Source organism: Ictidomys tridecemlineatus, chromosome 6, assembly GCF_052094955.1.
Source record: "Ictidomys tridecemlineatus isolate mIctTri1 chromosome 6, mIctTri1.hap1, whole genome shotgun sequence".
NCBI classification, from domain to species: domain Eukaryota; kingdom Metazoa; phylum Chordata; class Mammalia; order Rodentia; family Sciuridae; genus Ictidomys; species Ictidomys tridecemlineatus.
In genome coordinates, this window is record NC_135482.1 from 161,205,730 (window position 1) to 161,227,622 (window position 21,893).

The 21,893-nt window shown below is 35.6% G+C and overlaps 1 protein-coding gene and 1 long non-coding RNA gene across 6 annotated transcripts in view; one reads left to right on the forward strand and one right to left on the reverse strand.

The window, feature by feature from the left end:
* LOC120888457 (uncharacterized) overlaps positions 1 to 21,893 on the forward strand; it is a 575,667-nt gene that overhangs the window by 528,068 nt on the left and 25,706 nt on the right. For all 5 annotated transcript variants that reach the window (XR_013423368.1, XR_013423369.1, XR_013423371.1 and 2 more), the window contains one exon: positions 20,788 to 20,864. This is a non-coding gene — a long non-coding RNA (uncharacterized LOC120888457). The remainder of the gene's footprint in view (positions 1 to 20,787; positions 20,865 to 21,893) is intronic.
* The window catches only part of LOC144365147 (uncharacterized), a 535,192-nt gene that overhangs the window by 96,745 nt on the left and 416,554 nt on the right, over positions 1 to 21,893 (reverse strand). The window lies entirely within an intron of this gene.

The following is a 21,893-nucleotide window of genomic DNA, read 5'->3' on the forward strand; positions in this document are numbered from 1 at the left end:
AATGGGATGGATTCAAACTAAAAGGCTGTTTCTCAACAAGAGAAACACCCAGTGAGGTGAATAGAAAGCCTACAGAATGAAAGCAAATCTTCACCACAAGAACATCAGATAGAGCACTAATCTCTAGGATATATAAAGCACTCAAAAACCTTAATACCAAAAAAAAAAAAAACAAGTAACCCAATCAATAAATGGGCCAAGGACCTGAACATAAACTTCTCAGAAGAGGATACACAAACAATCAACATACATCTGAAAACATGTTCAACATCTCTAGCAATTAGAGAAATGCAAATTAAAACTACCCTAAGAGTTCATCTCACTCCAGTCAGAATGGCAGATATTAAGAATACAAACAACAATAAGTGTTGGTGAGGATGTGGGGAAAAGGCACACTTGTACATTGCTGGTGGGACTGCAAGTTGGTGCAGCCAATCTGGAAAGCAGTATGGAGATTCCTTGGAAATCTTGGAATGGAACCACCATTTGATCCATCTATCCACTCCTTGGTCTATACCCAAAGAACTCAAAAACAAGCATACTACAGGGACTCGGCCACATCTTCTTCTATTTCTCTATATGACTAGTTATAACCTGCCAATGCCTAGATTACAGGGTTACCTTTGTCCATGCCCCTCCTCTTTCCCTTCACATTCTCTAGTTGATAGTTTTTCCCCTTTTTCTATCTTCTATCCTTTCCCTGTTAATCCCCATAAACAACTAATCATTAGACACAGAAGATTTCATTGTGTCATGTGATGAGAAACAGGACAGGGAGAGTAGGGGACGGGGCAATGAAAAATGAGCATGTTGGGTACCTTGCTCTTTCTCCTCAAATAGATCTCACTACATTTGAATTATTACAGAACATTTATTTTTTGAAGCATTCCCATTTACTAGTTTTAAATTTCTTCTTTATTATATAGGCTGGTTGTTTTTATTCTTGTTTCCTAAAAGAGCTGCCCATTCCTCTTCCTTTTTTCAACTTTTCCTTCCATGTGGCGTTCTAAGCACTGAGCCTTCTTCTCCATGATCCTACAATTTTTCTCTACTTTCATCATTTCTGCATGTGTACTTTAGGTCTCTCTTCTTGTTTCTCCTGCTATTATAACTTTATCTAAATAAATTAGTGCTTAGTTATTATTACCATTAAAGCAATATATCTCAAACCATGACCTTTCTGAGAATTTCAAGTACATTTCTCAGGAATCCAATTAATTTTATATTTAAATGTCTGGGGTTATTTCACTTATGACCCAGAAAACACAACATGGAATTACCAAGGATCATGTGGATGTATAAGCCCGTGAGTTTAGGACTTGCATTAGCATTTGAATTCATTACCACAGTGAGAACAAATGACAGATTCCCACTCCAGTAATAACGAGTGAGTTTGTATCCTGCTTGCTCTCTTGTTGATGACAACTATAAACGGAGCAAAATAGAACCAAGGAAGTTCTTGAAAGCACTGGGAAAAAACCCCGGGTAGGACTGGGGAACACACACTCCTGGGAGAGCAGAAGCAACCGAGGTGAGTTCACATTTAGCTGGTTTATTCATAAGGCATTTTCTAGTCCTTGGAGTTTGGTAGATGGACTAGAAAAATTAATACTCTTGTTGGTCTATAGAGAATGAGATTGGAGTCAGGGATTCCAGAAAGGATGGAAATTGAAGAAGAAAAGCCCAGAAAAGAGATAGCCACAGATGGAGTTGCCTCAAAATCTGCATAGAAGCATCCTAAATCCCTGGATAACTCCTGAACTGTGTGGGAAAGCTAGGAGGGAACTCAACAGAAACCAGCAGCTCTGAGTTCAAAGAGCTACACAGATTTTATATCAAGTGCCTGAGGCTGGGAAGAAAGAGATTGAGTTTAGGTTCTTCCACATGAACAGAGCAGGCAAATAAAAAGCATGTCTAAGCTCATAATGGTCAAAATGCTGAAAACTAAAAAGATTCAATCCTTAAAACAGCCGCAGAAAAATACATATTATCTTCAGAGGCATAATATCAGCATGCGTGACTTCTCATTTCAAACAGTAGAAACCAGAAATAATAGAACAGTCTTTTAAAAGCAAGTAAGGGGCGGGGGAAGGAAACTTATAAGAATCAAATATCAAGAAAAAATATTCTTCATGAAGGAGGAAATGAGAAAAGATTTACAGACAAATATGTTCTATAGAAATTTGCTATGATCAAATCTATATTATAAGAAAGACAGAGTAGGGGCTCGGGCTATGTGAGGCACTGGGTTTGATCCTCAGCAACACATCAAAATAAACAAATAAAATAAAGGCATTCTGTTCATCTACAAATAGAATTTTTAAAAAGACAAATTCTTCTAGTAGAAAAGAATCACTCTAAATGGAAACTCATGTAGTTAAAATGTAAAGGTTGACATGAGAAATGGCAATTTTTACAATGTTTTTAAAGTTTCTTAATTTCTTTAAAAGTCTATCAAGTGCTCAAGGCAAAATTATTTATAATACTTGGAAAAATTATAAAATTAAGTAGATGCAAATATATAACATTAATAGAAAGAACTAGAATAAGCTATGTCATTGAAAGTTCTCATAGACGTTATAAATACTTGTAGTATCTTAACCATTAAATCCAACCAGTAAAAAAAATCTTCAACAAAGGGTTGTTAGCTTATCTGTGGCAAAGTGTTAACATAGAAGGCCTGAGATTTATCTGTAGGCCTGCTTACAAGATTCGCTCTTAGATGGGAACTAGTGTTTTGTTGGTGGTTCTTACCATCTGTTATTTGTGCAAACACTGTGGCTTGTGCTACATGTTAGGCACAGGGTGCCCATGTGACTAGAACACAATTAAACACCTGACAGTGAACCTCTGAAGAGGCTCCCTGGTAGACAACATCCCATACCTGTTGTCACATCTTTACTAGAAAAATTAATTGCATTCTATGAGAATTCACAGGAAGAGGAGACTTAAAAGCTTACCCAACTTCTCCCAGCATTCTCCCTGTATGTCTTTTGCCTTGCTGGTTTTACTTTTATAGAATATCGGTACAGTTATAACTGTGAATGTGACTTATATTGAGTTCTATGAGGTCTCCTAGTGAGTCACTGAAGCTAAGGTGACCTCAGCGATTTCTAAATACAGCTAGTAAACCAGTAGAGAAATACTACAATGAAATAAATAATACAAAAGAAGCCTTAAAGGGGCGATAATTGAGAATCAGTTACATAGGAAAAATATTAAATACGATGGTAGACTTAATATTCATAATTGGATAATACATGTTAATAAAATCTTTCAAAAACAGATTGAAGCTATCAGCTTAGACTGTTCTAACAGCTCCTTGAAAACCACAAAGAAAATATCAATGTCAAACAAATGAGACTATATTAGAATCAATAATAATACCAAGAAAGACACCTGAGAGGAAAAGTGAAACAATAAAACAGATAACAGAGAAATAAAGCAACTAGACCTCTTATATTTTGCTTCTTGGAATGTAAGTGCACAATTATGGGAAAAATGGTATCTCCTTATAAAGTTTTAAATATGCTTCTACACTATGACCTAACCCCTTCCACCCATAAATGTTTACCCAAGAGAAATGGAAACATATTTCCATGAGAAGATTTGTTTAAGAATGTTCTTATGTAACAAGTCTCATTCAAAATAGTTAAAGCACTGTAACTATCGAATGTCAATAGCAAGCTATATAATCAAGCAGTGGTACATTCCCAAAGCGAAATACTATTTAGCAGCAAAAGAGAAAAAATGCTGACAAATGCAGCTGCATGGATGAATTTCAAAATTATTACATTGAGCTCAATAAGCCAGATATAGAACAGTAAACATTATATAATTCAACTTCTACAATGTATAAAGACAGGTGAAATTGTATGATAAACATTAACACATAATTCTGATGGCCAGTGAGGTTTATTGACTGGAGATGAAATTCTCAGGAAATATTAAAATGTTCCTTGTCATAACCAGCTGATAATTATATTCAATTGCTCTTCATGTGAGGTCCTTGCAAAATACAGCACCAAAATCACAACAGAGATTATATTTAAATTAGTTGAAATATTAAAAGAGACACGAGAGAGATTCCCTCACCACTTCTACTACATGAGGACATGGAAAAAGTGGACCAGGAGGTAGACCTTCACCAGACTCAGGTGGTGACTTGATCTTGAACCCTCCAAAACTATATATACAATGGAATGTTACTCAGCAATAAAAGAGAATTAAAATCATGCCATTTTCAGGTAAATGGATGGAGTTGGAGAAGATAATGCTAAGTGAAATTAGCCAATCCCCCAAAATTAAATGCCAAATGTTTTGCTATAAGGAGGCTGATTCAAGTGGGATAGGGAGGGGGAGCATGGGAGGAATAGACAAATTCTAGATAAGACAGAGGGTTGGAGAGGAATGGGGAGAGCATCGGGTTGTTAATGATACTGGAATGTGATGATCATTACTATCCAAAGTACAGGTATGAAGACACGAATTGGTGTGATTATACTTTGTATACAACCAGAGATATGAAAAATTATGCTCTATATGTGTAATTAGAATTGTAATGCATTCTGCTGTCATAAATAAATAAATAATTGTGAGAAATATATATGTGTTGTTTATAAACTACTCAGTTTTTGCTATTTTGTCACAGCAGCCTGAACAGAGTAAGACATCATGCTCATCAACTTTTAATATATGTTAATTAGCGGCAAGGGGTATAATAAACATAAATGAACACTGTCTTGTTCTTCCAGAAATTTTAGATTTATATCTGTTTACCTTAGAGTTCTCCTGTAATGATGATCTTATTTATTTTAATGAATTCAACAGCTTTCAAAGTTATCAAATGATGCATCATTAAAATGTGCATTTGAAGTTTGTTCATTAGCAAAGTCTTGGTTATGTACAAAGTCTGATGATCCCAAATAGAATACATATGTATTATAGAATATCCACTATGTATACATATAGTATCAAATACATTCTATAGACTATATATATTCTATGGTATGTGCATACGTACATAGCATACGTCATTCAATATATATTTAAGTGTGTAGACATAAGTATATGCATATATTGCTTTAAACTGATCCTTAATACAATCAAAATATAAAAAACATTAACTGTATTCAAAGACATTTAATCTCTTACTCTTTAAGGAAGTATTTAATATTTATTTAGATTTCAATATTTTACATTATATTAAACCAATACCTTTAATTTTGTTGGTATTGACACTGTTTACATTTGTGTATTTCTATTTTAAAGTTACATAAGCACTAGAGGCAAAACAAATGATTCATATTTTACAACTTTAAAAGTTATTTTAATAAAAAACAATCCCTTTGTTTCATTGGAGACTCTTATATAATTCAATGTGAGAAACACTGAATACCTACATAACCACACACACAAATAATGTGATTTTGAAGAAACTTTAGACTGAAAACTATGAATATAAAAGAGCCCCCCAATTCTAGAGAACAGCACTGTCGATAATCTGCCCTTCCCCAGGTTTTTATGCATCTTTATATTTTCAGCATTATATAGTGTGACCATTCTATGCAATTCAGTTTTATTTTGCTTAACATTTTATCATGTTTTTCCTCCACTTAAAATATTGCTATGAGGGCTGGGGTTGTGGCTGAGTAGTAGAGTGCTTGCCTAGCAAGTGTGAAGCACTGGGTTCAGTTGTCAGCACCACATAAAAAGATTAATAGTTTTATATGGGGGACAATGGCCAGCATCTCACTAAGGGCCCTTCTTCCTGCCCAGGATAATCCAAGCCACCCTAAAATTACAATCTCAAATAATTAGTGAATAACAAAGCATAAATAGTCAGAAATATTTACAGAAAACAAAGCCCCTGATAGATCTAGTTCACATGGGTTCTGGAACTAAACAAAAGACAAAATGGCTCTGGGGGTTTATTTAAGGGGGTACATCAAAGACAGGGATAAGATATCAAGGGCAGAGTCATGCTTTGAGATGTCTTGCCGTCAGCAGGTTGATTGACATCTTGGCAGGTCACACCCATCTCAGATGCTGTGTGGGATCTCTGGCAGAGCATGTGGGGGAAGTTCACCTGCATCAGGTGGTCAATTCCTGGTGTGGGGGGTGCCATGGTAAGTTCCCAAAGCCAGACTTACCCCCTCACAAGGCTACTATGTGCAACAGTCCACACACAGCCCACGGATGGCTCATGACAGTTATAAAAAAAAATAAAAATAAATAAAATAGAGCTGGGAGTGTAGCTCAGTGGTAGAACACCCTGGGTTAAATTCCTAGTATTGCCTCAAAAAACAGTTTTATATGTCAAATATGATCATATTTCATCTACAGACACACAAAATTGTACATCTTTATAGCATGTCATGTGATCTTACAGTGCATGTACATATTATGTAATATTCTGACAAGGGAAAGTATCTCTCTCCTCAAATATCTATTTTCCTTGGGGTAAAAATATTCAAACTTCTTTTTCTAGCTTTTTTGAAATATATAGTATGTTATTTATAGCTAACCTACTATACAAGAAAGCATCATAACTTTTTCTTTTATCTGACTCAGAACCCATTGACCAACATTTTCACAAGAGGAAAATGATTTGAATTGGCAATACAGGGATGCAATAATTTATTTAACCAATCCTATAAAAGCCTATTTTTTACTAATTTATTCTAATAAAAAATGCTGAGATATGTAATAATTATACATAAGTATTTGTTGCAAATTTCAGCCCTCTTAAAAATCTTTGTTATAGAGACCCTACAGAATGAGAAGGAATCTTTGCCACCTGCACCCCAGATAGAGCATTAATTTCCAGGATATAGAAAGAACTCAAAAAAACACTAAAGAAACCAAATAACATAACCAATAAGTGGGCAAAGAAACTGAATGGGTATTTCACAGAAGAAGAAATACAATCAGTCAAGAAATAAATGAAAAAAAAGTTCAACATCTCTAGCAATTAGAGAAATTCAATTAAGAACTACACAGAGATTTCATCTCACTCTAGTCAGATTAGTAATTATCAAGAGAACAAGTAACAATAAGTGTTGGTGGGGATGTGGGAAAACAGGTTCACTCATACATTGCTTGTGTTGGAGAAATAACTTCTTAGCATCTTTATCAAGGTCACCAACCTTATCATTAAGACCAAGCTAACCATAGACCACATCAGTAAGTTGCAGCTTGGGGCAACCATTTTGGAAAGCAGTATAGAGATTCTGGAGAAAACTTGGAATGGAACCACCACTTGACCCAGTTATCCCACTCCTTGGCATATATACATAAGACTTAAAATCAAGATACTGTAGAGATGCAGCCACATCAATGTTTATAGCAGCACAACTCACCATAGCTAAGCTATGGAAACAAACTAGGTGCCTTCAACAGATGAATGGATAAAGAAAATGTGGTGAATATACACAATGGAATATTACTCAGCCATAAAGAAGAATGAAAAAAAGATTAAAAAAAAGGAAGAATGAAATTATGGCACTTACAGAAAATGGATGGAACTGGAGACTATCATGCTAAGTGAAATAAACTAGTCCCCCCAAAACCAAAGGCTGAATGTTCTCTCTGATATGAGGATGCTGACTCACAATTGGCAGTGGATAGATAGGAGGGGTGGTTCACTGGATTGGAGAGTGCAGAGTCAGGGGAAGGAGAAGAGATGGGAATGGGAAAGACAGAATGAATCAGACATAATTTTCCTATGTTCATATATGAGTATATTACCAGTGTAACTCCACATCATACACAACCACAAAAATGCAAAGTTATACTCCATGTATGTATAATGTGTGTCAAAATACATTCTACTATCATGTATAACTAAAAAGAACAAATAAAAAAATTAAATAAAAATGTTTCTTATTCTGATAAAGAATATTTCAATTTTTCTTTTTCCTCACAATCTATATCAGCATTTTTATGTTTATTGGAAACAGGGTCAATAGAGAGGCCCTGGTTAATGCTTCCTCTGAACTGACTGCAATGACCAATCACCAGTATTAATTGAGCACTCACCATGTGCCAGACCCGGTGTTAGACTCTACCCCAGGTGTTGGAGAAATAACTTCTTAGCATCCTTTTCAAGGTCACCAACCTTACCATTAAGACAGAGCTAATCATAGACCACATCAGTAAGTTTGTTCATGTGGAGAGAAGGCATGACCAGAAGATAACAAAGCAATTATAGACTGCTAAGCTATATAAAAAGAGTGAAGAGAGGGTGGAGTAGGAGGGGAAGCTAAGTGGAGAAACATCTCTGAAGCAGAAGTTGAAATCCTACACCAGCTATGGGTTGTAAACACTTAGGACCGAAAAAGGAAGGTGTGGTTGTCATAGGATTTGATGGTAGTGTTTACATAAAGCTTTCCTGGGTATAAAACTGAGTCACCAAGATCCAAGCACTGACTTGGGGAAACATAAACTTAAGGTATGGCTATTGTCATTTAGAACTGTCACCAGGGATGGTGAGTTCCATCTAAAACGGCCATGATCCACCTGTTCAAGCATGTCTCCAATCTATCAGGGAGGTGTTTCCATCTCTTACAGAAAACAAGGTCCAGTGTAGAGCATTCTTTCATATGCCCGAAGTCTGGCATGAAGTCACCAAAGAATAGACATTTACACTTTGTCTTTTTCCAAACAAGCTTCAATACTCCAGCTCCAGTGGTAGCTACTGACTAGCGATGCCTTGAGTCTAGGAAAGCGGTGCCTGGGATTTTCAATGCATCTGCTCCATTTGAAACAGGAGTCCCGCCATCTAATTCCCACCCTGAAAACGCACCCTGGAATGAAACCTGTTTACCTGATGTGAAGACCAAGCTATTAGCATGGAATGATGGAGTGGCTCCGGGGACACGATTAATATGAACAGAACTATATATGAAGCCAATTTCTATTTTAGTATTATGCCTAGGGGTAAAATTCACTTTCAGGGTGCCAAACGATTGTCCTCTGAGCAGGCAAATGGAAATTATATTCTATGCTTCAAAAAAACAACAAGTGGAAACTGTTTCTCTGAGCTATAGAATAGGAACAAAAGCAAGATTGGCTGTGATTCCCGATTTGCACATCTTTTGAGAGATGGCCTGCATTGGGATTTGGAGTTTAAAAACCAAATCTGCGAGATGGCATACACATGAATAAATCACCATATCTTAGTATCTCCAGAAATCGCTGCCCTGAACCTGGTTTTTCTTGAAAACAGTAAAACAAAACACAGATTGTTAACATGTGTAGGCTGGAAATGTTGCAATTATTTATTCAATATCCAAAAGAAATCTATTGTTAAGTAACAATATTTGGTGATAATGGAGAGTATCATGCCCATTTAACAAGTTCCAAGCTGTGCCATTAATGGGAAGGTATTCAATATGTGGTTTTGATTAGGGGTGATAATGATGAGATCCTGATTTTGAGTTGAAAATGAAGATGCAAACAAGTCAGCTAATGTGGTGGCTATTGTTTGTACACTACTCAAACATTTGAATTTTTATAGCATACTTTAAATGTGAATAATTACTACCTCTTTCTATGCTCGTGAATTTTCTCTTGAAAATTTTCTTCAAAACTTTAACATTATTCCTGACAACTGTCATCTTGGAGAGCAAGGAAAATTAATGGAGTTTCCATAAGCATGCTGAGTCCTCTGTAAGGGTGCCTTGCCCTGAGTGTGTACATATGATGGGTTTACATAAATAATTCCAAAAATGGGAAGATGAATTATGGCAAGGATTGCTTTGCTTTGGCCAATTTGTAATTCTTCAAGTCAGGTTTTATTAAACCAATACATAAGCCCTCAGTTATTCATTTAACTCTGCTGTTGAAAGAGGCATGAAGATTCATTCATGCATGAAAATTCCCAGTGGATTATCATGGATGGATACAGAAGAATAAACTGTTCATTAACTTGTAAAATTATATCGCCACAGACAACTGAAGACATTAAACCGATGTGTTTTACTCTGAATCACCTCCCTCACAGAGGATTATATGCTAAACATTACATCTTGGAAACATATCCCTGTGTCACAGAATCCTGTGACATTACCCTGATTCCAATTACTGAAGAGAACAGAAATGATTCTCACTCGCTTTTCACATAGTGCCCCAAATCGTGGGACTGCCACATGGATGCTTTTGGGTTTGCTTGCTCACTGTGCCATTTTTTGGTAACAACACTCAGTTACTCTTTTTGAGAAATACCCCATTCTGAATCTTTATGGAACTTATAATGTGACCTAGGTTCTCCCTGGGAAGGACAGAGTTGATAAAAGTGTTCTTTATAAAATAGGGTTATTCGGCCTTTTCTTAGGTTCTCTTTGTTCCAGATAAAGTCCTATCTCATTTAAACTAAATGGAACCATTTTTTGTTGCTTATGGCCAACATGAAAGCACCAATCTGTGCTGTTGTCAGGGTCTTCACCCTGCAGGAAGTCCAAGGAACTTTGTAAACACAGAAGAGAAGGTTTGAAAGAAATACACAAGCCATAGTATTAGGCTGGATTCATATCATAGTCCACAGAAACAGTGAAGGGAATTGTGAGGAGGGGGGTAATGGCATGTATATTAAAATAGGAGTCAGGAACCTGAGTTTAATTACTTATTTCACAAAAAAGGACACTAAGGGCCAGAGAGAAGTTATCTACTGAAATTATTAGAGCCGGCCCCAGCACTGTGGAGTCCTGAATTTCAGTTCAAATTTGCTCATGTTTATGTCATAGTCTATCTTCGCATAAATTGTGCTTTCACTTTTAGGCTTTTAACATGTACCAAATTCATAGTTGCTTCCAGAACTAGACTATTTATTTTGTGTAATCAAACCTGTTTTCCAAAAGCTGAACTCAAGACCAAACATGGTAGTTATAACCCTCTTCTGTCTGACTCATACCTTCTAGCCCTCTGAACTCTATCCTAGGAATTGATGCATATTATGGCCAACATTCTGAATTTTATATTTCAATTTATCCTACTTCTTTAGATTTTCTAAACTTTTCTCTGTCCTAAAGGAAATGATTAATCTTGGCAAAATTAGTCTGGCCTCCAGGCTAGGGGAAGTCAGGCCAGAACCCATAAAGTCACATTTAGTGGCAAAGGAGGTAGGAATAAAACAAATTAGACAAGGACCCTACTCATTAATTCTAGTTCCGTAGCTGAATGGAAAGTCAAATCTAACCAGAGTAGATAAGTACTTGGACATCTCCAGTGCTTCTAGCATTACTCCAAGTTTTCTGAGAACAAAGACAACTAAAACTATTTTTTAAAATAAATGAAAAAAATTATAAGGGAATCTTACCCATATGCTAACAAAAAAAAAAAAAAGACACCAAATAAACAAGTATTGAATTGTGTGTGACACCACAGAGCTATGTGCTCTTTTGAGAAAGCACCTTATGGTCTCAAAATTGCAGCCACAAAATGAAGACTCTTAAAAATCAAACTTGACAAGACTTCAGCGCATATAAATTACCATTATCGAATTTAAAAAGCCGAGAGCCTAAGAGAACTCATGAAATCTACAGGCATAATTTCTTCGAAGAAGCTTGAAGCTATTTAGAGATAATCTCTCAATTTTCTAATCCATTTCTCTGAGAGAGAATTGATTCTCTTTAAAATTTAACTCTAAACTCATATTCTTTCTCAGAGCATAAATGGATGGACAGGCTAATTGTGGCTTTAGAAGTGTTTGACAAAGTATAATGAAGCACCATTTTGTCGAGGGCCATGCAGAGTTCTGGAGGAAGAGTTCAGATATCAGTACTTTCTTCCAGCCTGTCACCTGGCTGGGTGTTGCTAAGTAGAACAGAGAAATTGAGGCAGATCCTGTATCAGATTCACCGACTTTGCACAACCACAACACTTTATTTTAGAAGAAATAAAGGCAATAAAGTAGTATGCCGCAGTCTGGCTGGGCACAATTCAGGAGCCACTTGTCAAAAGAAACTAACTTTATTTTTAGAACTACAATCGCCAAGCAAAACAGCTCCTCAGGAAAAAAAAAACCCTCAGAGCCCAACTGCCACCACCGGCTTCCACAAGCCTCTCACCCACACAAACCTCACCACCTCCCACAATCCTCCTGCTCTTGAGGCCGATTGGCTGGGTCGCATGGGCGGAGCCAAAGAAGTCCCCCAATGAGCAGCTCCGTGGTCTGAAAGGGCAGGGAAACAGCCCAATGAGCAGCTCCGTGGAGGAGCCAATCAGCTAGATGTTGCTGGGGCCGCTGTGAGCCAATCATCAGCCGCAGCTGGAAGTTTGCTGGCAGCTGGAAGTTTGCTGGGGCCCCTTTGGCTGTGGCTCTCAACAGTAGTAGGCAATAAATTTAAGTGAAGAACCAAGTATATCCAGTGTCTATACTTGTTTCTGCTATGTGCTAGATGTGTGAACCTGCACAAGTTGTTTACTTTCCACACCTATAAAATGATGAGATCCATTTCTGGTGGAATGATGGGTATGTATTTAAAGATGAATTAAATATATATTTAAAATCTTTTTAAAAATATACTGTCCTGGTGCCGGACATGGTGGTGCATGCCTGTAATCCCAGCTACTCCCAAGCCTGAGGCAGGAGGATTTCAAGTTCAAGACCAGCCTCCACAATTTTGTGAGCCCTAAGCAATTTAGCAAGACTATGTCTCAAAGTAAGAAAGATAAAAATGGCTGGGGATGTGCTCAGTGATAAAGCACTTCTAGGTTTAATACCCAGTACCAAAAAATATACATATATCTTAAGTGTAAGGGTAACTTATACTAAAATTACTTTTAGTTAAAAGACAAAGATCAACAGCCTTGAAGAAAAAAAAATAAAATTTATTTTTATGATACTTACAAGCGCAGTATTTAATGCCTAAAGACACTGAACCCCTGAAAGCAAAAAGACTATAGAATGATAAAGTATTCCACCCCTCCCCTGCAAACAAACAAACTGATGTCATTCTCTGTAGTTACATTAGTAAAAAGCAAAATAGACTTTAAAGCAATCTATTAGTAGAGGGAAGGAGGTTTATTAATAATAAAGATTAATGAGGAAGCTCAAATAATTTTAAATTTTTATGCAAAAAAAGTTCTCCAAATATATTTTAGAAAATAGAAAAGAAGGTGGAAATTGCAATCAGATTGGAGACTCTAACAACCCTTCCTCAATTGATAAAGCAAATAAAAATTCCTAAGTACATATGCAATCATGCAGTATTTCTCCTTCTGTACCTGATTAACTTCACATAATATCCTCTTAGTTTACGAATGTTGCTGCACATGACAGAATTTCCTTCCTAGAATGAACATTATTGTATTGTGTGTGTGTGTGCATACTTCACATTCTCTTACTGCATTAATTCATTGATTCCATGTTTGGGCTATTGTGAATAAAACTTCAGTGAACATGGGAGGGCAGACAGTTTTGTCATACTGATTTCATTTCCGTTAGATATATTCCCAGGAAAGGGATTGCTGGATCATATGGTAATTCTATTTTTAATTTTTTGAGAAACTTTCATTCTGTTTTCCTTAATGTCTATATATATTTATGTTCCCACCAATAGTGTTCAAGGATACCTTTTGTCAACATTCTAACAACAGTTATCTCTAAATTTTTCTTTAATTATTTGGTAGAATTCACTCGTGAATCCGTAAGTTTCTGGGCTTTTCTTTGTTGAATACATTTTGGTTGCTTATTCAATCCCCTTACTCATTATTGGTCTGATATGATTTTATCTTTCTTCATGATTTGATCTTGGCTTGTGTATCTCTAAGAATTTTTTTATTTCTAATTTATCCAATTTGTTGACAAGTAATTATTCAATTTTCTCTTGTGATCCTTTAAATCTCTGTAGCACCTGTTTTAATATCTCCTTTATTCAATTATTATAAATTTTTTACCTTTCTTTTTTCTGTGTAATGGAGGAAATATGATTTTTATATAATTTTTGTAGTTATATAAAAAACAGTGAAAAACATACAAGAAACTAGTAAAATGGCTACCTTTAAGGAGAAAGATGGTGACATTTCTATATTGTTTTGATTCTTGAACCAGGTGAATAAGAGATCTTTTTTAAAAAATCCCAGTAAGTAAATGCTTCATTGGAACTGAACTTTATGTTGTTTTTCTGTGTTCATTTTTATTATCTATTTCTTTACTACTTTATTTTTTTGGTTTGCTCTGGATCTAGTTTTATTTTTCTAGTTCCTTATAGTAGACATTCATGTTATTGATTTGAGAATTTTTTTAAGTGGATACTCATTATAATCAATTCCAAGGCACTACTTTAAATGCATTCCCTAAGTTTAGGTATGATATGTTTTCATTTTCATTCATCTCAAAAGGGTTTCTTATTTCCCTTTGGACTTTTTCTGGTAAATTTCACAAATCTCTTCTAGTTTCATCCCTCTGTGGTCAGAAAACCTACTTGTGTGGTCACAATCTTTAAAGATTGACTTTATGGCATTAATATATGATCCCAAATAACTTTCCAGGGGCACATGAGGAGGTGCTTTCTCCTGAAGGGGTACTGTTCTGTACATGACCACCAGCTCTGGTTGGTTTATGGTATTGTTCAATTCTTCTATTTCCTTGCTGATCTTCCATCCAGTTGTTATATCCATTAATGAAAGTGGATACTGAAGTTGAAAATCTCCATTAGTGTTTAATCTTCTGTCTCTCCCTCAGTGACGTCACTTTTTGCCTCATGTATTTTGAAGTTCTTTAGTTATACATAATTATAAATTTTCCTTTTTACCATTTTTAAATGTCCTGACTCTAATGTTTCACAGATATGAGGAGCTATTCATTTTTCTTCATTCTTTTTTATCTCCTTCAAAATAAAACATTGCAATGAACCTGCCATCAAGGTAGGTTATTTTTCTTCTGCCTGCCAAATCTGCTGTTGAGCTCCTCAGGTGAATTTTTCCCATCAGTTATTATACTTTTCAACTCAAGAGTTTCTATTTGGTTCCTTTGAAAAATCATTTCTATCTCTCTAGTAATATTTCTATTTGGATGAATCATCTTTCTATATTTTCTTTCTGTTCTTTAGGCATTATTTCCTTAGTTCTTTGAACATACAAAGATGCTGATTTAAAGACTTTGAATTGAGTCAAAATCGAGTCTTCCTCAGGGATAATTTCTAGTAACTATATTGTCTTGTATATAAACCATACTTTTGTTTCTTTGCAGTCTCAATTTTTATGGACACTGGATATTTTAAATAATATTGCAACTCTGGAAATCCTTCCCTCCAGGGTTTCTTTTTTTGTTGATTTTTGCCTTTGCTTTTATTGTTCAGTGACAAAAGACTTCTAATTCTATAAAGTCCCCTGTTGCCTGTGATTCTTAAGTTCTTGGTTTCATTAGTTCAGTGGTAGTCTAAAAAAATGAATGGATAGATTTCCTTAAATCCTGAGAAATTTTCTAGTCTTTGCCGAGATGCTCTGTGTGTACTGGGGCAGCTTTAACTCTCAGGAGGCAGTTGCAAGTGTGCCTTGGCCTTTATTCCTGCTTATGTCGAGTTTCAAGATTAGACAGAGGTTAGAGTTCCGGTAGAAGTCAAGTCTACCGGAACATGCACATCATTCAGGGCATGTGCACAGCTCTACATGTGTTCCTAGGAATGTGATGGACTGTTTTAAAAGTTCAAATGGACAATTCATTATTCAGCTTCTCCTTCTGGGTGAGCTTGTTGTTTGCCAAAGTATTATCTCCAGTCAAATAAGACTAGTTCTATCATTCTGATTTTCTAAGAAACAGCTAGAAAGGTCACATGATGACAGTTGTCTGGGAGTAAGGCTCTAGAGACTCTTCAGCCCTTATGGTTTTCCTCCAGTGACTATTCATTTTCAATGTAATTGTGGACTATTGTTTTCAAGGCTACTATGGAGATGGGTAGATGGCAATTCAAGTCAGCCTTATAGAGAAGCTATTTGTTCTTATCAGCATTGACCTATCTTTCTTAAATAAATGCTCTCTATATCACTGCAAACATTCAATTAATTTCCAGAGGTCTAAAAAAATTATTCTGAGCATTTTTCTAGTGTTTTGTCATGCAAAGTACTGACTTTAGGATATCCTTACTCAATCATTCCTGTAGGATGATGACCCAAACTTCTGTTGTGTTTAAGGGTAATTTGTGTATGTTTGATACAATTCATTTATTATATTTTTTGGAAATTATTTTCTGCCCATCTATGGCCTTGCTTTTGATTCTCTTAACAATATCTTACAGAGCAGATGTTCTTAATTTTAATAGTCTACCTTCTTTTTATTCTTTCAGATATTGCACTTTTCTCTGTAATATATAAAAACTTATCACTAAACTCAGGGTCATGTGCATTATCTCCTATGTTCTAGAAATTTATAAAATTGTATATTTGACACTTAGGTCTATAAATGTAAACTGATTTGAAGTTAATTTTTGTGGGAAAACCTAAGGTTTCATCTTTTTGTGTATAGCACCATCTGTTAAAAGACAATCCTCTCTCCATTGAGTTTGACTTGCTACTTTGTCAGAGATCAGTTGACTATTTGTGTGCAGCTGTTTCTGAGCTCTCTATCCTGTTTTATTAATCTAGAACTTTGACGATACCATGCTTCCTTGATTATTTGTATTTGTATCATGTCTTGAATTCAGGTGGTGTAAACGCTCCAAATCTGTTCCTCTTCGTTATTGTGTTGCATATTTTATGTCTCTTGCCTTCCTGTGTGAACTTTATGTTTGTTAGTATCTCCAAAATAGTCTGTTACCATTCCAAAGACTGATGGGAGGAATGTTATATTCCATCAACCTTCATCTGAGATGAATGTGGAACAAACCACTATTCTACGCACTTCTCTCCTCATGTGCCATCTCTGCCCATGACACTCCCACTATTCATAACAGGTCCTAAGATACAGTTATGTACATAGCTAAACTCCCTTACTCTAATCAAATCCTCTGTTCAAGGGATTTTTTTTTCTATTCTCTTTTGTCCAAAGCTAAAAACACAATCCCTTGTCCTGAGACTTGAGCCTCCTATTTGTTCCAGTTCATGGTATTTGGCATTATAACTAGAAGCTAATCTCTCTTGATTAAACACAGAGTAAAGTCATTAAACATAAGGGAGGGAACCATAATTCTCTATCTTTAAGAATGCCAGGGATTCTATTACCAGGAGAGTTAGGGGACATGTAAAGCCATTCACACAGTACTAGTCACAGAGTCAGAATTTCTACAATCTAATGAAATCAAGAAACAAGTCTTCACAGAAGATATGAATACAAATGCTCAAAAACTATTTTACAGACCTACAAGGGAGTTCACAGAACTAAAGGTCAAATCTTTGCCATGGTATATAATAGGTTTCTTTTAATAACAACTGTAGTTGATAAGTTATCAAGAAAATAACAAGACATCTGTGTGTGCACGTAGGTATACTCATTTTTATCCAGTAGGGCAATTAATTTTCTTTCTAGAAGAAGGGCACCTTTCCCATGAAAGCCATTTTTCCAGCCAGAGAACAATAGACCAAAGGGCATACAAAGAAGAGAGATTTGAATACAGTCAAGAACCAGAATAGTGTTGCAGCTTCTAGACAGGAGGGAATCATAAGTGATGAGTAATGCACACTTAAACCATATTAAAGAGAAGCAAAATCCGTATGACAATACAGATGCAGCAACCAAAGATATTTTTCAAAGGGTAATGGGTCTCACTAACTGAAGTGCCCCGCCCCCATACACACTGCTGTTCCAGGAGAATAGCATGAGGCAAGAATGAGAGGGACTAGGACCATGAAGTAGCTAAAATGAGAACTAAAGATTAGATCACAGAAACAAATGCTTAGATAAAGGTTTCTACATATTTCCAGCAGTGAGGAACCAGAAGTTTATACAATAGCATATGCTTACATAATAAATTATTTTATACAATTGTAGTCTAGTAAATTCTATATTCTCACTTTGTTGATTGGGTTTTCCTAGTCTCGACTATAATAGAAGCTGATATTGCTTGAGCATCTTCTTTGTTTCAGATAGTGTCATTCATTTTCTCACCTAATTTGCACAACTCCTCATCTTATTTTACTGTATAACTATAATGAAGTAGAATTTAATCAAGTATTCTCTTTAATCAAATATCTGGTTCTTTTCACTATCCTTTGTTCCTGCTAGGAACTTATTCTTTTTGCAATATTTAAAAAGTGTTGGATTAAAAATTCTCAAGGCATCATTTTGAATGTCTAGGCTGACTGTACCCCAGTTAACCATTGAATCAAAAATTCTACTGTCCAGATTAGGCACTGCAGAAAAGAAATTCTTCTTACATAAATTAATTCCATTTTTCTAAATTTATCTCCCACTCGACCTATAAAAATATTGTGCTGCAGCTAGGCTGTCTATATAACATTTCCTAAGCAGTTTTTATTTAATCTATATAATTTTGCTTATCTTTCCACTTGCCCACAATGCTCCTTGTTCATTTTTGCAGAGATGCACAATTTTGCTTATCTAAGACCCAGTGATTATGCACCCATTAGCACTATTTTACTGAATTTTCTCATGTAGGAAAAAAAAAGAATAAATCCTGTGTGCATGTCCTGGTCCCTCAATCAAGTTATCCAACCCTGAAGGGTGGTTCTATAAATATTACTTGTGTCACATGTTTATCTGGTATGTGGATGGTTCCCAACAAATCTTCAATTAATGACAGAGGTGGATGATATTGAGGGATGATAACAATGGCAATGGTGATCATGGTATTTACATTAACTAAATATCCTAGATCATGTGGACATGTAAGTCATAGCTACATACTCAGATGTGATTAAAACAGACTAAAATTTATTTTAAACTTGTTCATGCTAGGCATTATTCTTCAATTTTCCAAAATCTTATGTGTGCTAAAATTTTTCCCATTTGATGAGTGTAGAGAAACTGAGGAGCTTGTCCAAAGTCACACACAATAAGTGTAAACCCAGAACTGTGGTCACTCTGGCCCTAAAATTCCTACTTTACACCACTGTACTAAAATCCCCAAGAACTGAAGAACTTCAGTAAGAAACCCAGCAGGTGACATCAGGGCCCAGCCTCTCTGTGACCAACAACTGACAGCCAGCAATGAATATGTGCCTTAGAGCCACTATAGTCATTGAAATTCAAATAGATACTTTGAAAACATAGCAACTTTCCAAGCAATCCTTGGTTAACACCTTCTTACTTATGCCAATTCAGCTCTGGAAGTGTACTCAGGCACAGTTTAACTTCACAGGATATTTTGCTCCTGATTAAATTCAACCCTTTATAAGATAATTCACATCCAGAAGCTAAGAAAGGATATGACATTCTAAAATGTCATCATTTAGGCTTCTATAAAAAAAAAAGAAGTTATAATCCATACTACAAAGTCCTCTTTGAAAAATGTTCTACTATATCTGCAACAGAACATTGGGATAGTCTGATTTTTGTGACCTTCCCCCTGCTCAGTTTTGATGAAAATGTGTTGAACATAATCACTATAGAAAAAAATTGTTAAGCATCCTGTAATCCACTATTTTTTTCATGGTATGTAATCATCACAATTAATTAGAAGTTTTGAACATCTGGAAACTAAATCCTCTACAATATAAATAAATAAATAAATGAAACTACTGAATTCAGGGATCTTTGGGGCATTTAGAAATTATGCCCTCAATTGGAATAGAAAGAAGTCAAGAGAAATTGTGTCTTTTACATGACAAAAATATGCAAAATAGTTTGCTTAAAAATGAAAGTGCTTTAGTCCACTGAATAATGTTCTATTTCATTTTTTAAATTTATTAAATAAAACAGTCTTCCTCATCTTTACCTATATAATCAATCAGTATAGCAAATTAGGGCCCCAAAATCAGCCAGAAGTTTATAGTATAAAATTATTTTCCCAAAGATCTGTCCACCTCATAGACTATAGAATGAAACTGCTTTTGTTAAGGTCATCATTAGCCTGTTAATTGTGACTCTTGATGAACATGTTTTAGCTCTATTCTCACTCTACCTCTATGATATATTTATAATATATTCTACTATTTTTTCCTGTCTTCCCTGAGAGCAGATAAATACCTATTTTGAAATATTTTTCCAATCCTTAATTTTTGTGGCTCCCCCAATTTAATCCTTGGCTCACAGCTTTTGGTACTATATACTCTCCCTGAATCTTGGGCGATTCCACGTAACTTTTATGATTTGAATATGCAGATGGCCCCATAGGCTCACTTTTCAAGTCAAAGAATCCCTCCAAAGCTTTAGGCTCAGATACAAAAATGTACCTCGACTCAAGAATCTTGAACTCAACATGTATAAATTTTAATTTGTCACTCTCATCTCAACCTGTTCTCTAATTTTCCCTATGTCAGTGCCACTATCACTTGCCCAATCCTTTAAGAAACTAACTTGGAAAGCCATCTATAATCCCTTCATCTATTCCACACTCAAGATTTAATAAATATTGAGCCAGTGTGACCTCATCTATAGGTTTCAAATTCATCCCTTTGCCTTTAATATGGCCCTATTACTGTGCTATATTATGGAAACTCATCTGCCTTGTAACAACAGCCTCTCCATCATGTTCCGATTTTCCTTTTTATATGTTCTCCCAAGCTTCTAAACAACCTACCTAAAACACAAAGATGTACTTCCAAGTCTCCGAGTTTCCTCTTAGACAAGCAAAAATCTCCACAATTAAATCTATAAGGTGTTTCATGATTGGGTCTCTTTATGCCTCCACAGCTTCACCTATGTGTCTCTTTCTACTTTTCTCTTTACAGGAGCTGTACGTGCATCCTTGAACCTGCCACAGTGACTCTCTCCCTAAGAGCGGATAAAGTATGGGTTCTTTGCTTCAGTGAGTTAACCCTACAGTCTCCTTTTAGATTTTGTTCAGTGACCTCTTCTAAAACGTTATCTGGCTTTTGACACCAGCTCACGTTAAGTTCCCATTCTCTGTGATCCTAAGTGTTCGTGCACATCTATTACTTCATTACAAATATGTGTGCATTTCTCTCTTCCTCTCCCTTTACTTTTGACCTTGAGAGAAGTGCCTGGATAATATTCATGTTTACATCCATGATACCAGGCACAGTGCCCAACATATGGTAAGTTTTTAATAAATTGTTTCTAGGTGAATGAAAGCTAGTTCTAAATTTCTACAAAAGATACTTACATGGGATATTCTCAGCTTTTCCACTGTATCCAGATATAAGCTTTAGTGGTGAAAATTACAAGAGGAAATTATTTTACCATCATCAAAATAAGATGACGATACATCAACTAGGAAGTATTTATTAGCTATTGGGCACTATGTTAAGTGGTTTATATGCATTTTTATCACTCATATTAGCTCTATGAAACAGATCCTGTTATACTCACTTTACTTGCAAGGTGGCAAAGGCTTAAAGAGATTAAGTTTCCCTAAATCACACAATTACAAGAAGTTGGGATTCTGATTTGAAGGCACAACCCTGCCTCCATTCTTTCTCTAGTGTTAAGGGGGGAAAAATACATTAAATGGATATATAGGAGTTCATGGAATCTCAGAAAAAGATGATCTTTGTATCGAGAACTGAAGATTGAGTAGATAATTTTAGGGAAACACGCCCATATAAACAGGCATTTCAGGCTGGGGAAAAATAAAGGTCTGTCTGGACTAAACAAAGGAAGAATCATGGAGTGATCATAAGAGTGTAAAGAACCCCTGGACCCTGTGATGTGGAGGTTATTGACAGGTAGGGGGCTGGAAAGGGGTGTTTGACCAAGTCTTCCAAGGGCTATGGATACTATGAAAAGAAGTTTGGAATTTTTCTTGAATTAGATGATCATTTTTTATTTTTAAATAAATATATAAAGTCATCAGAAATGTAATGTGTGTAACAAA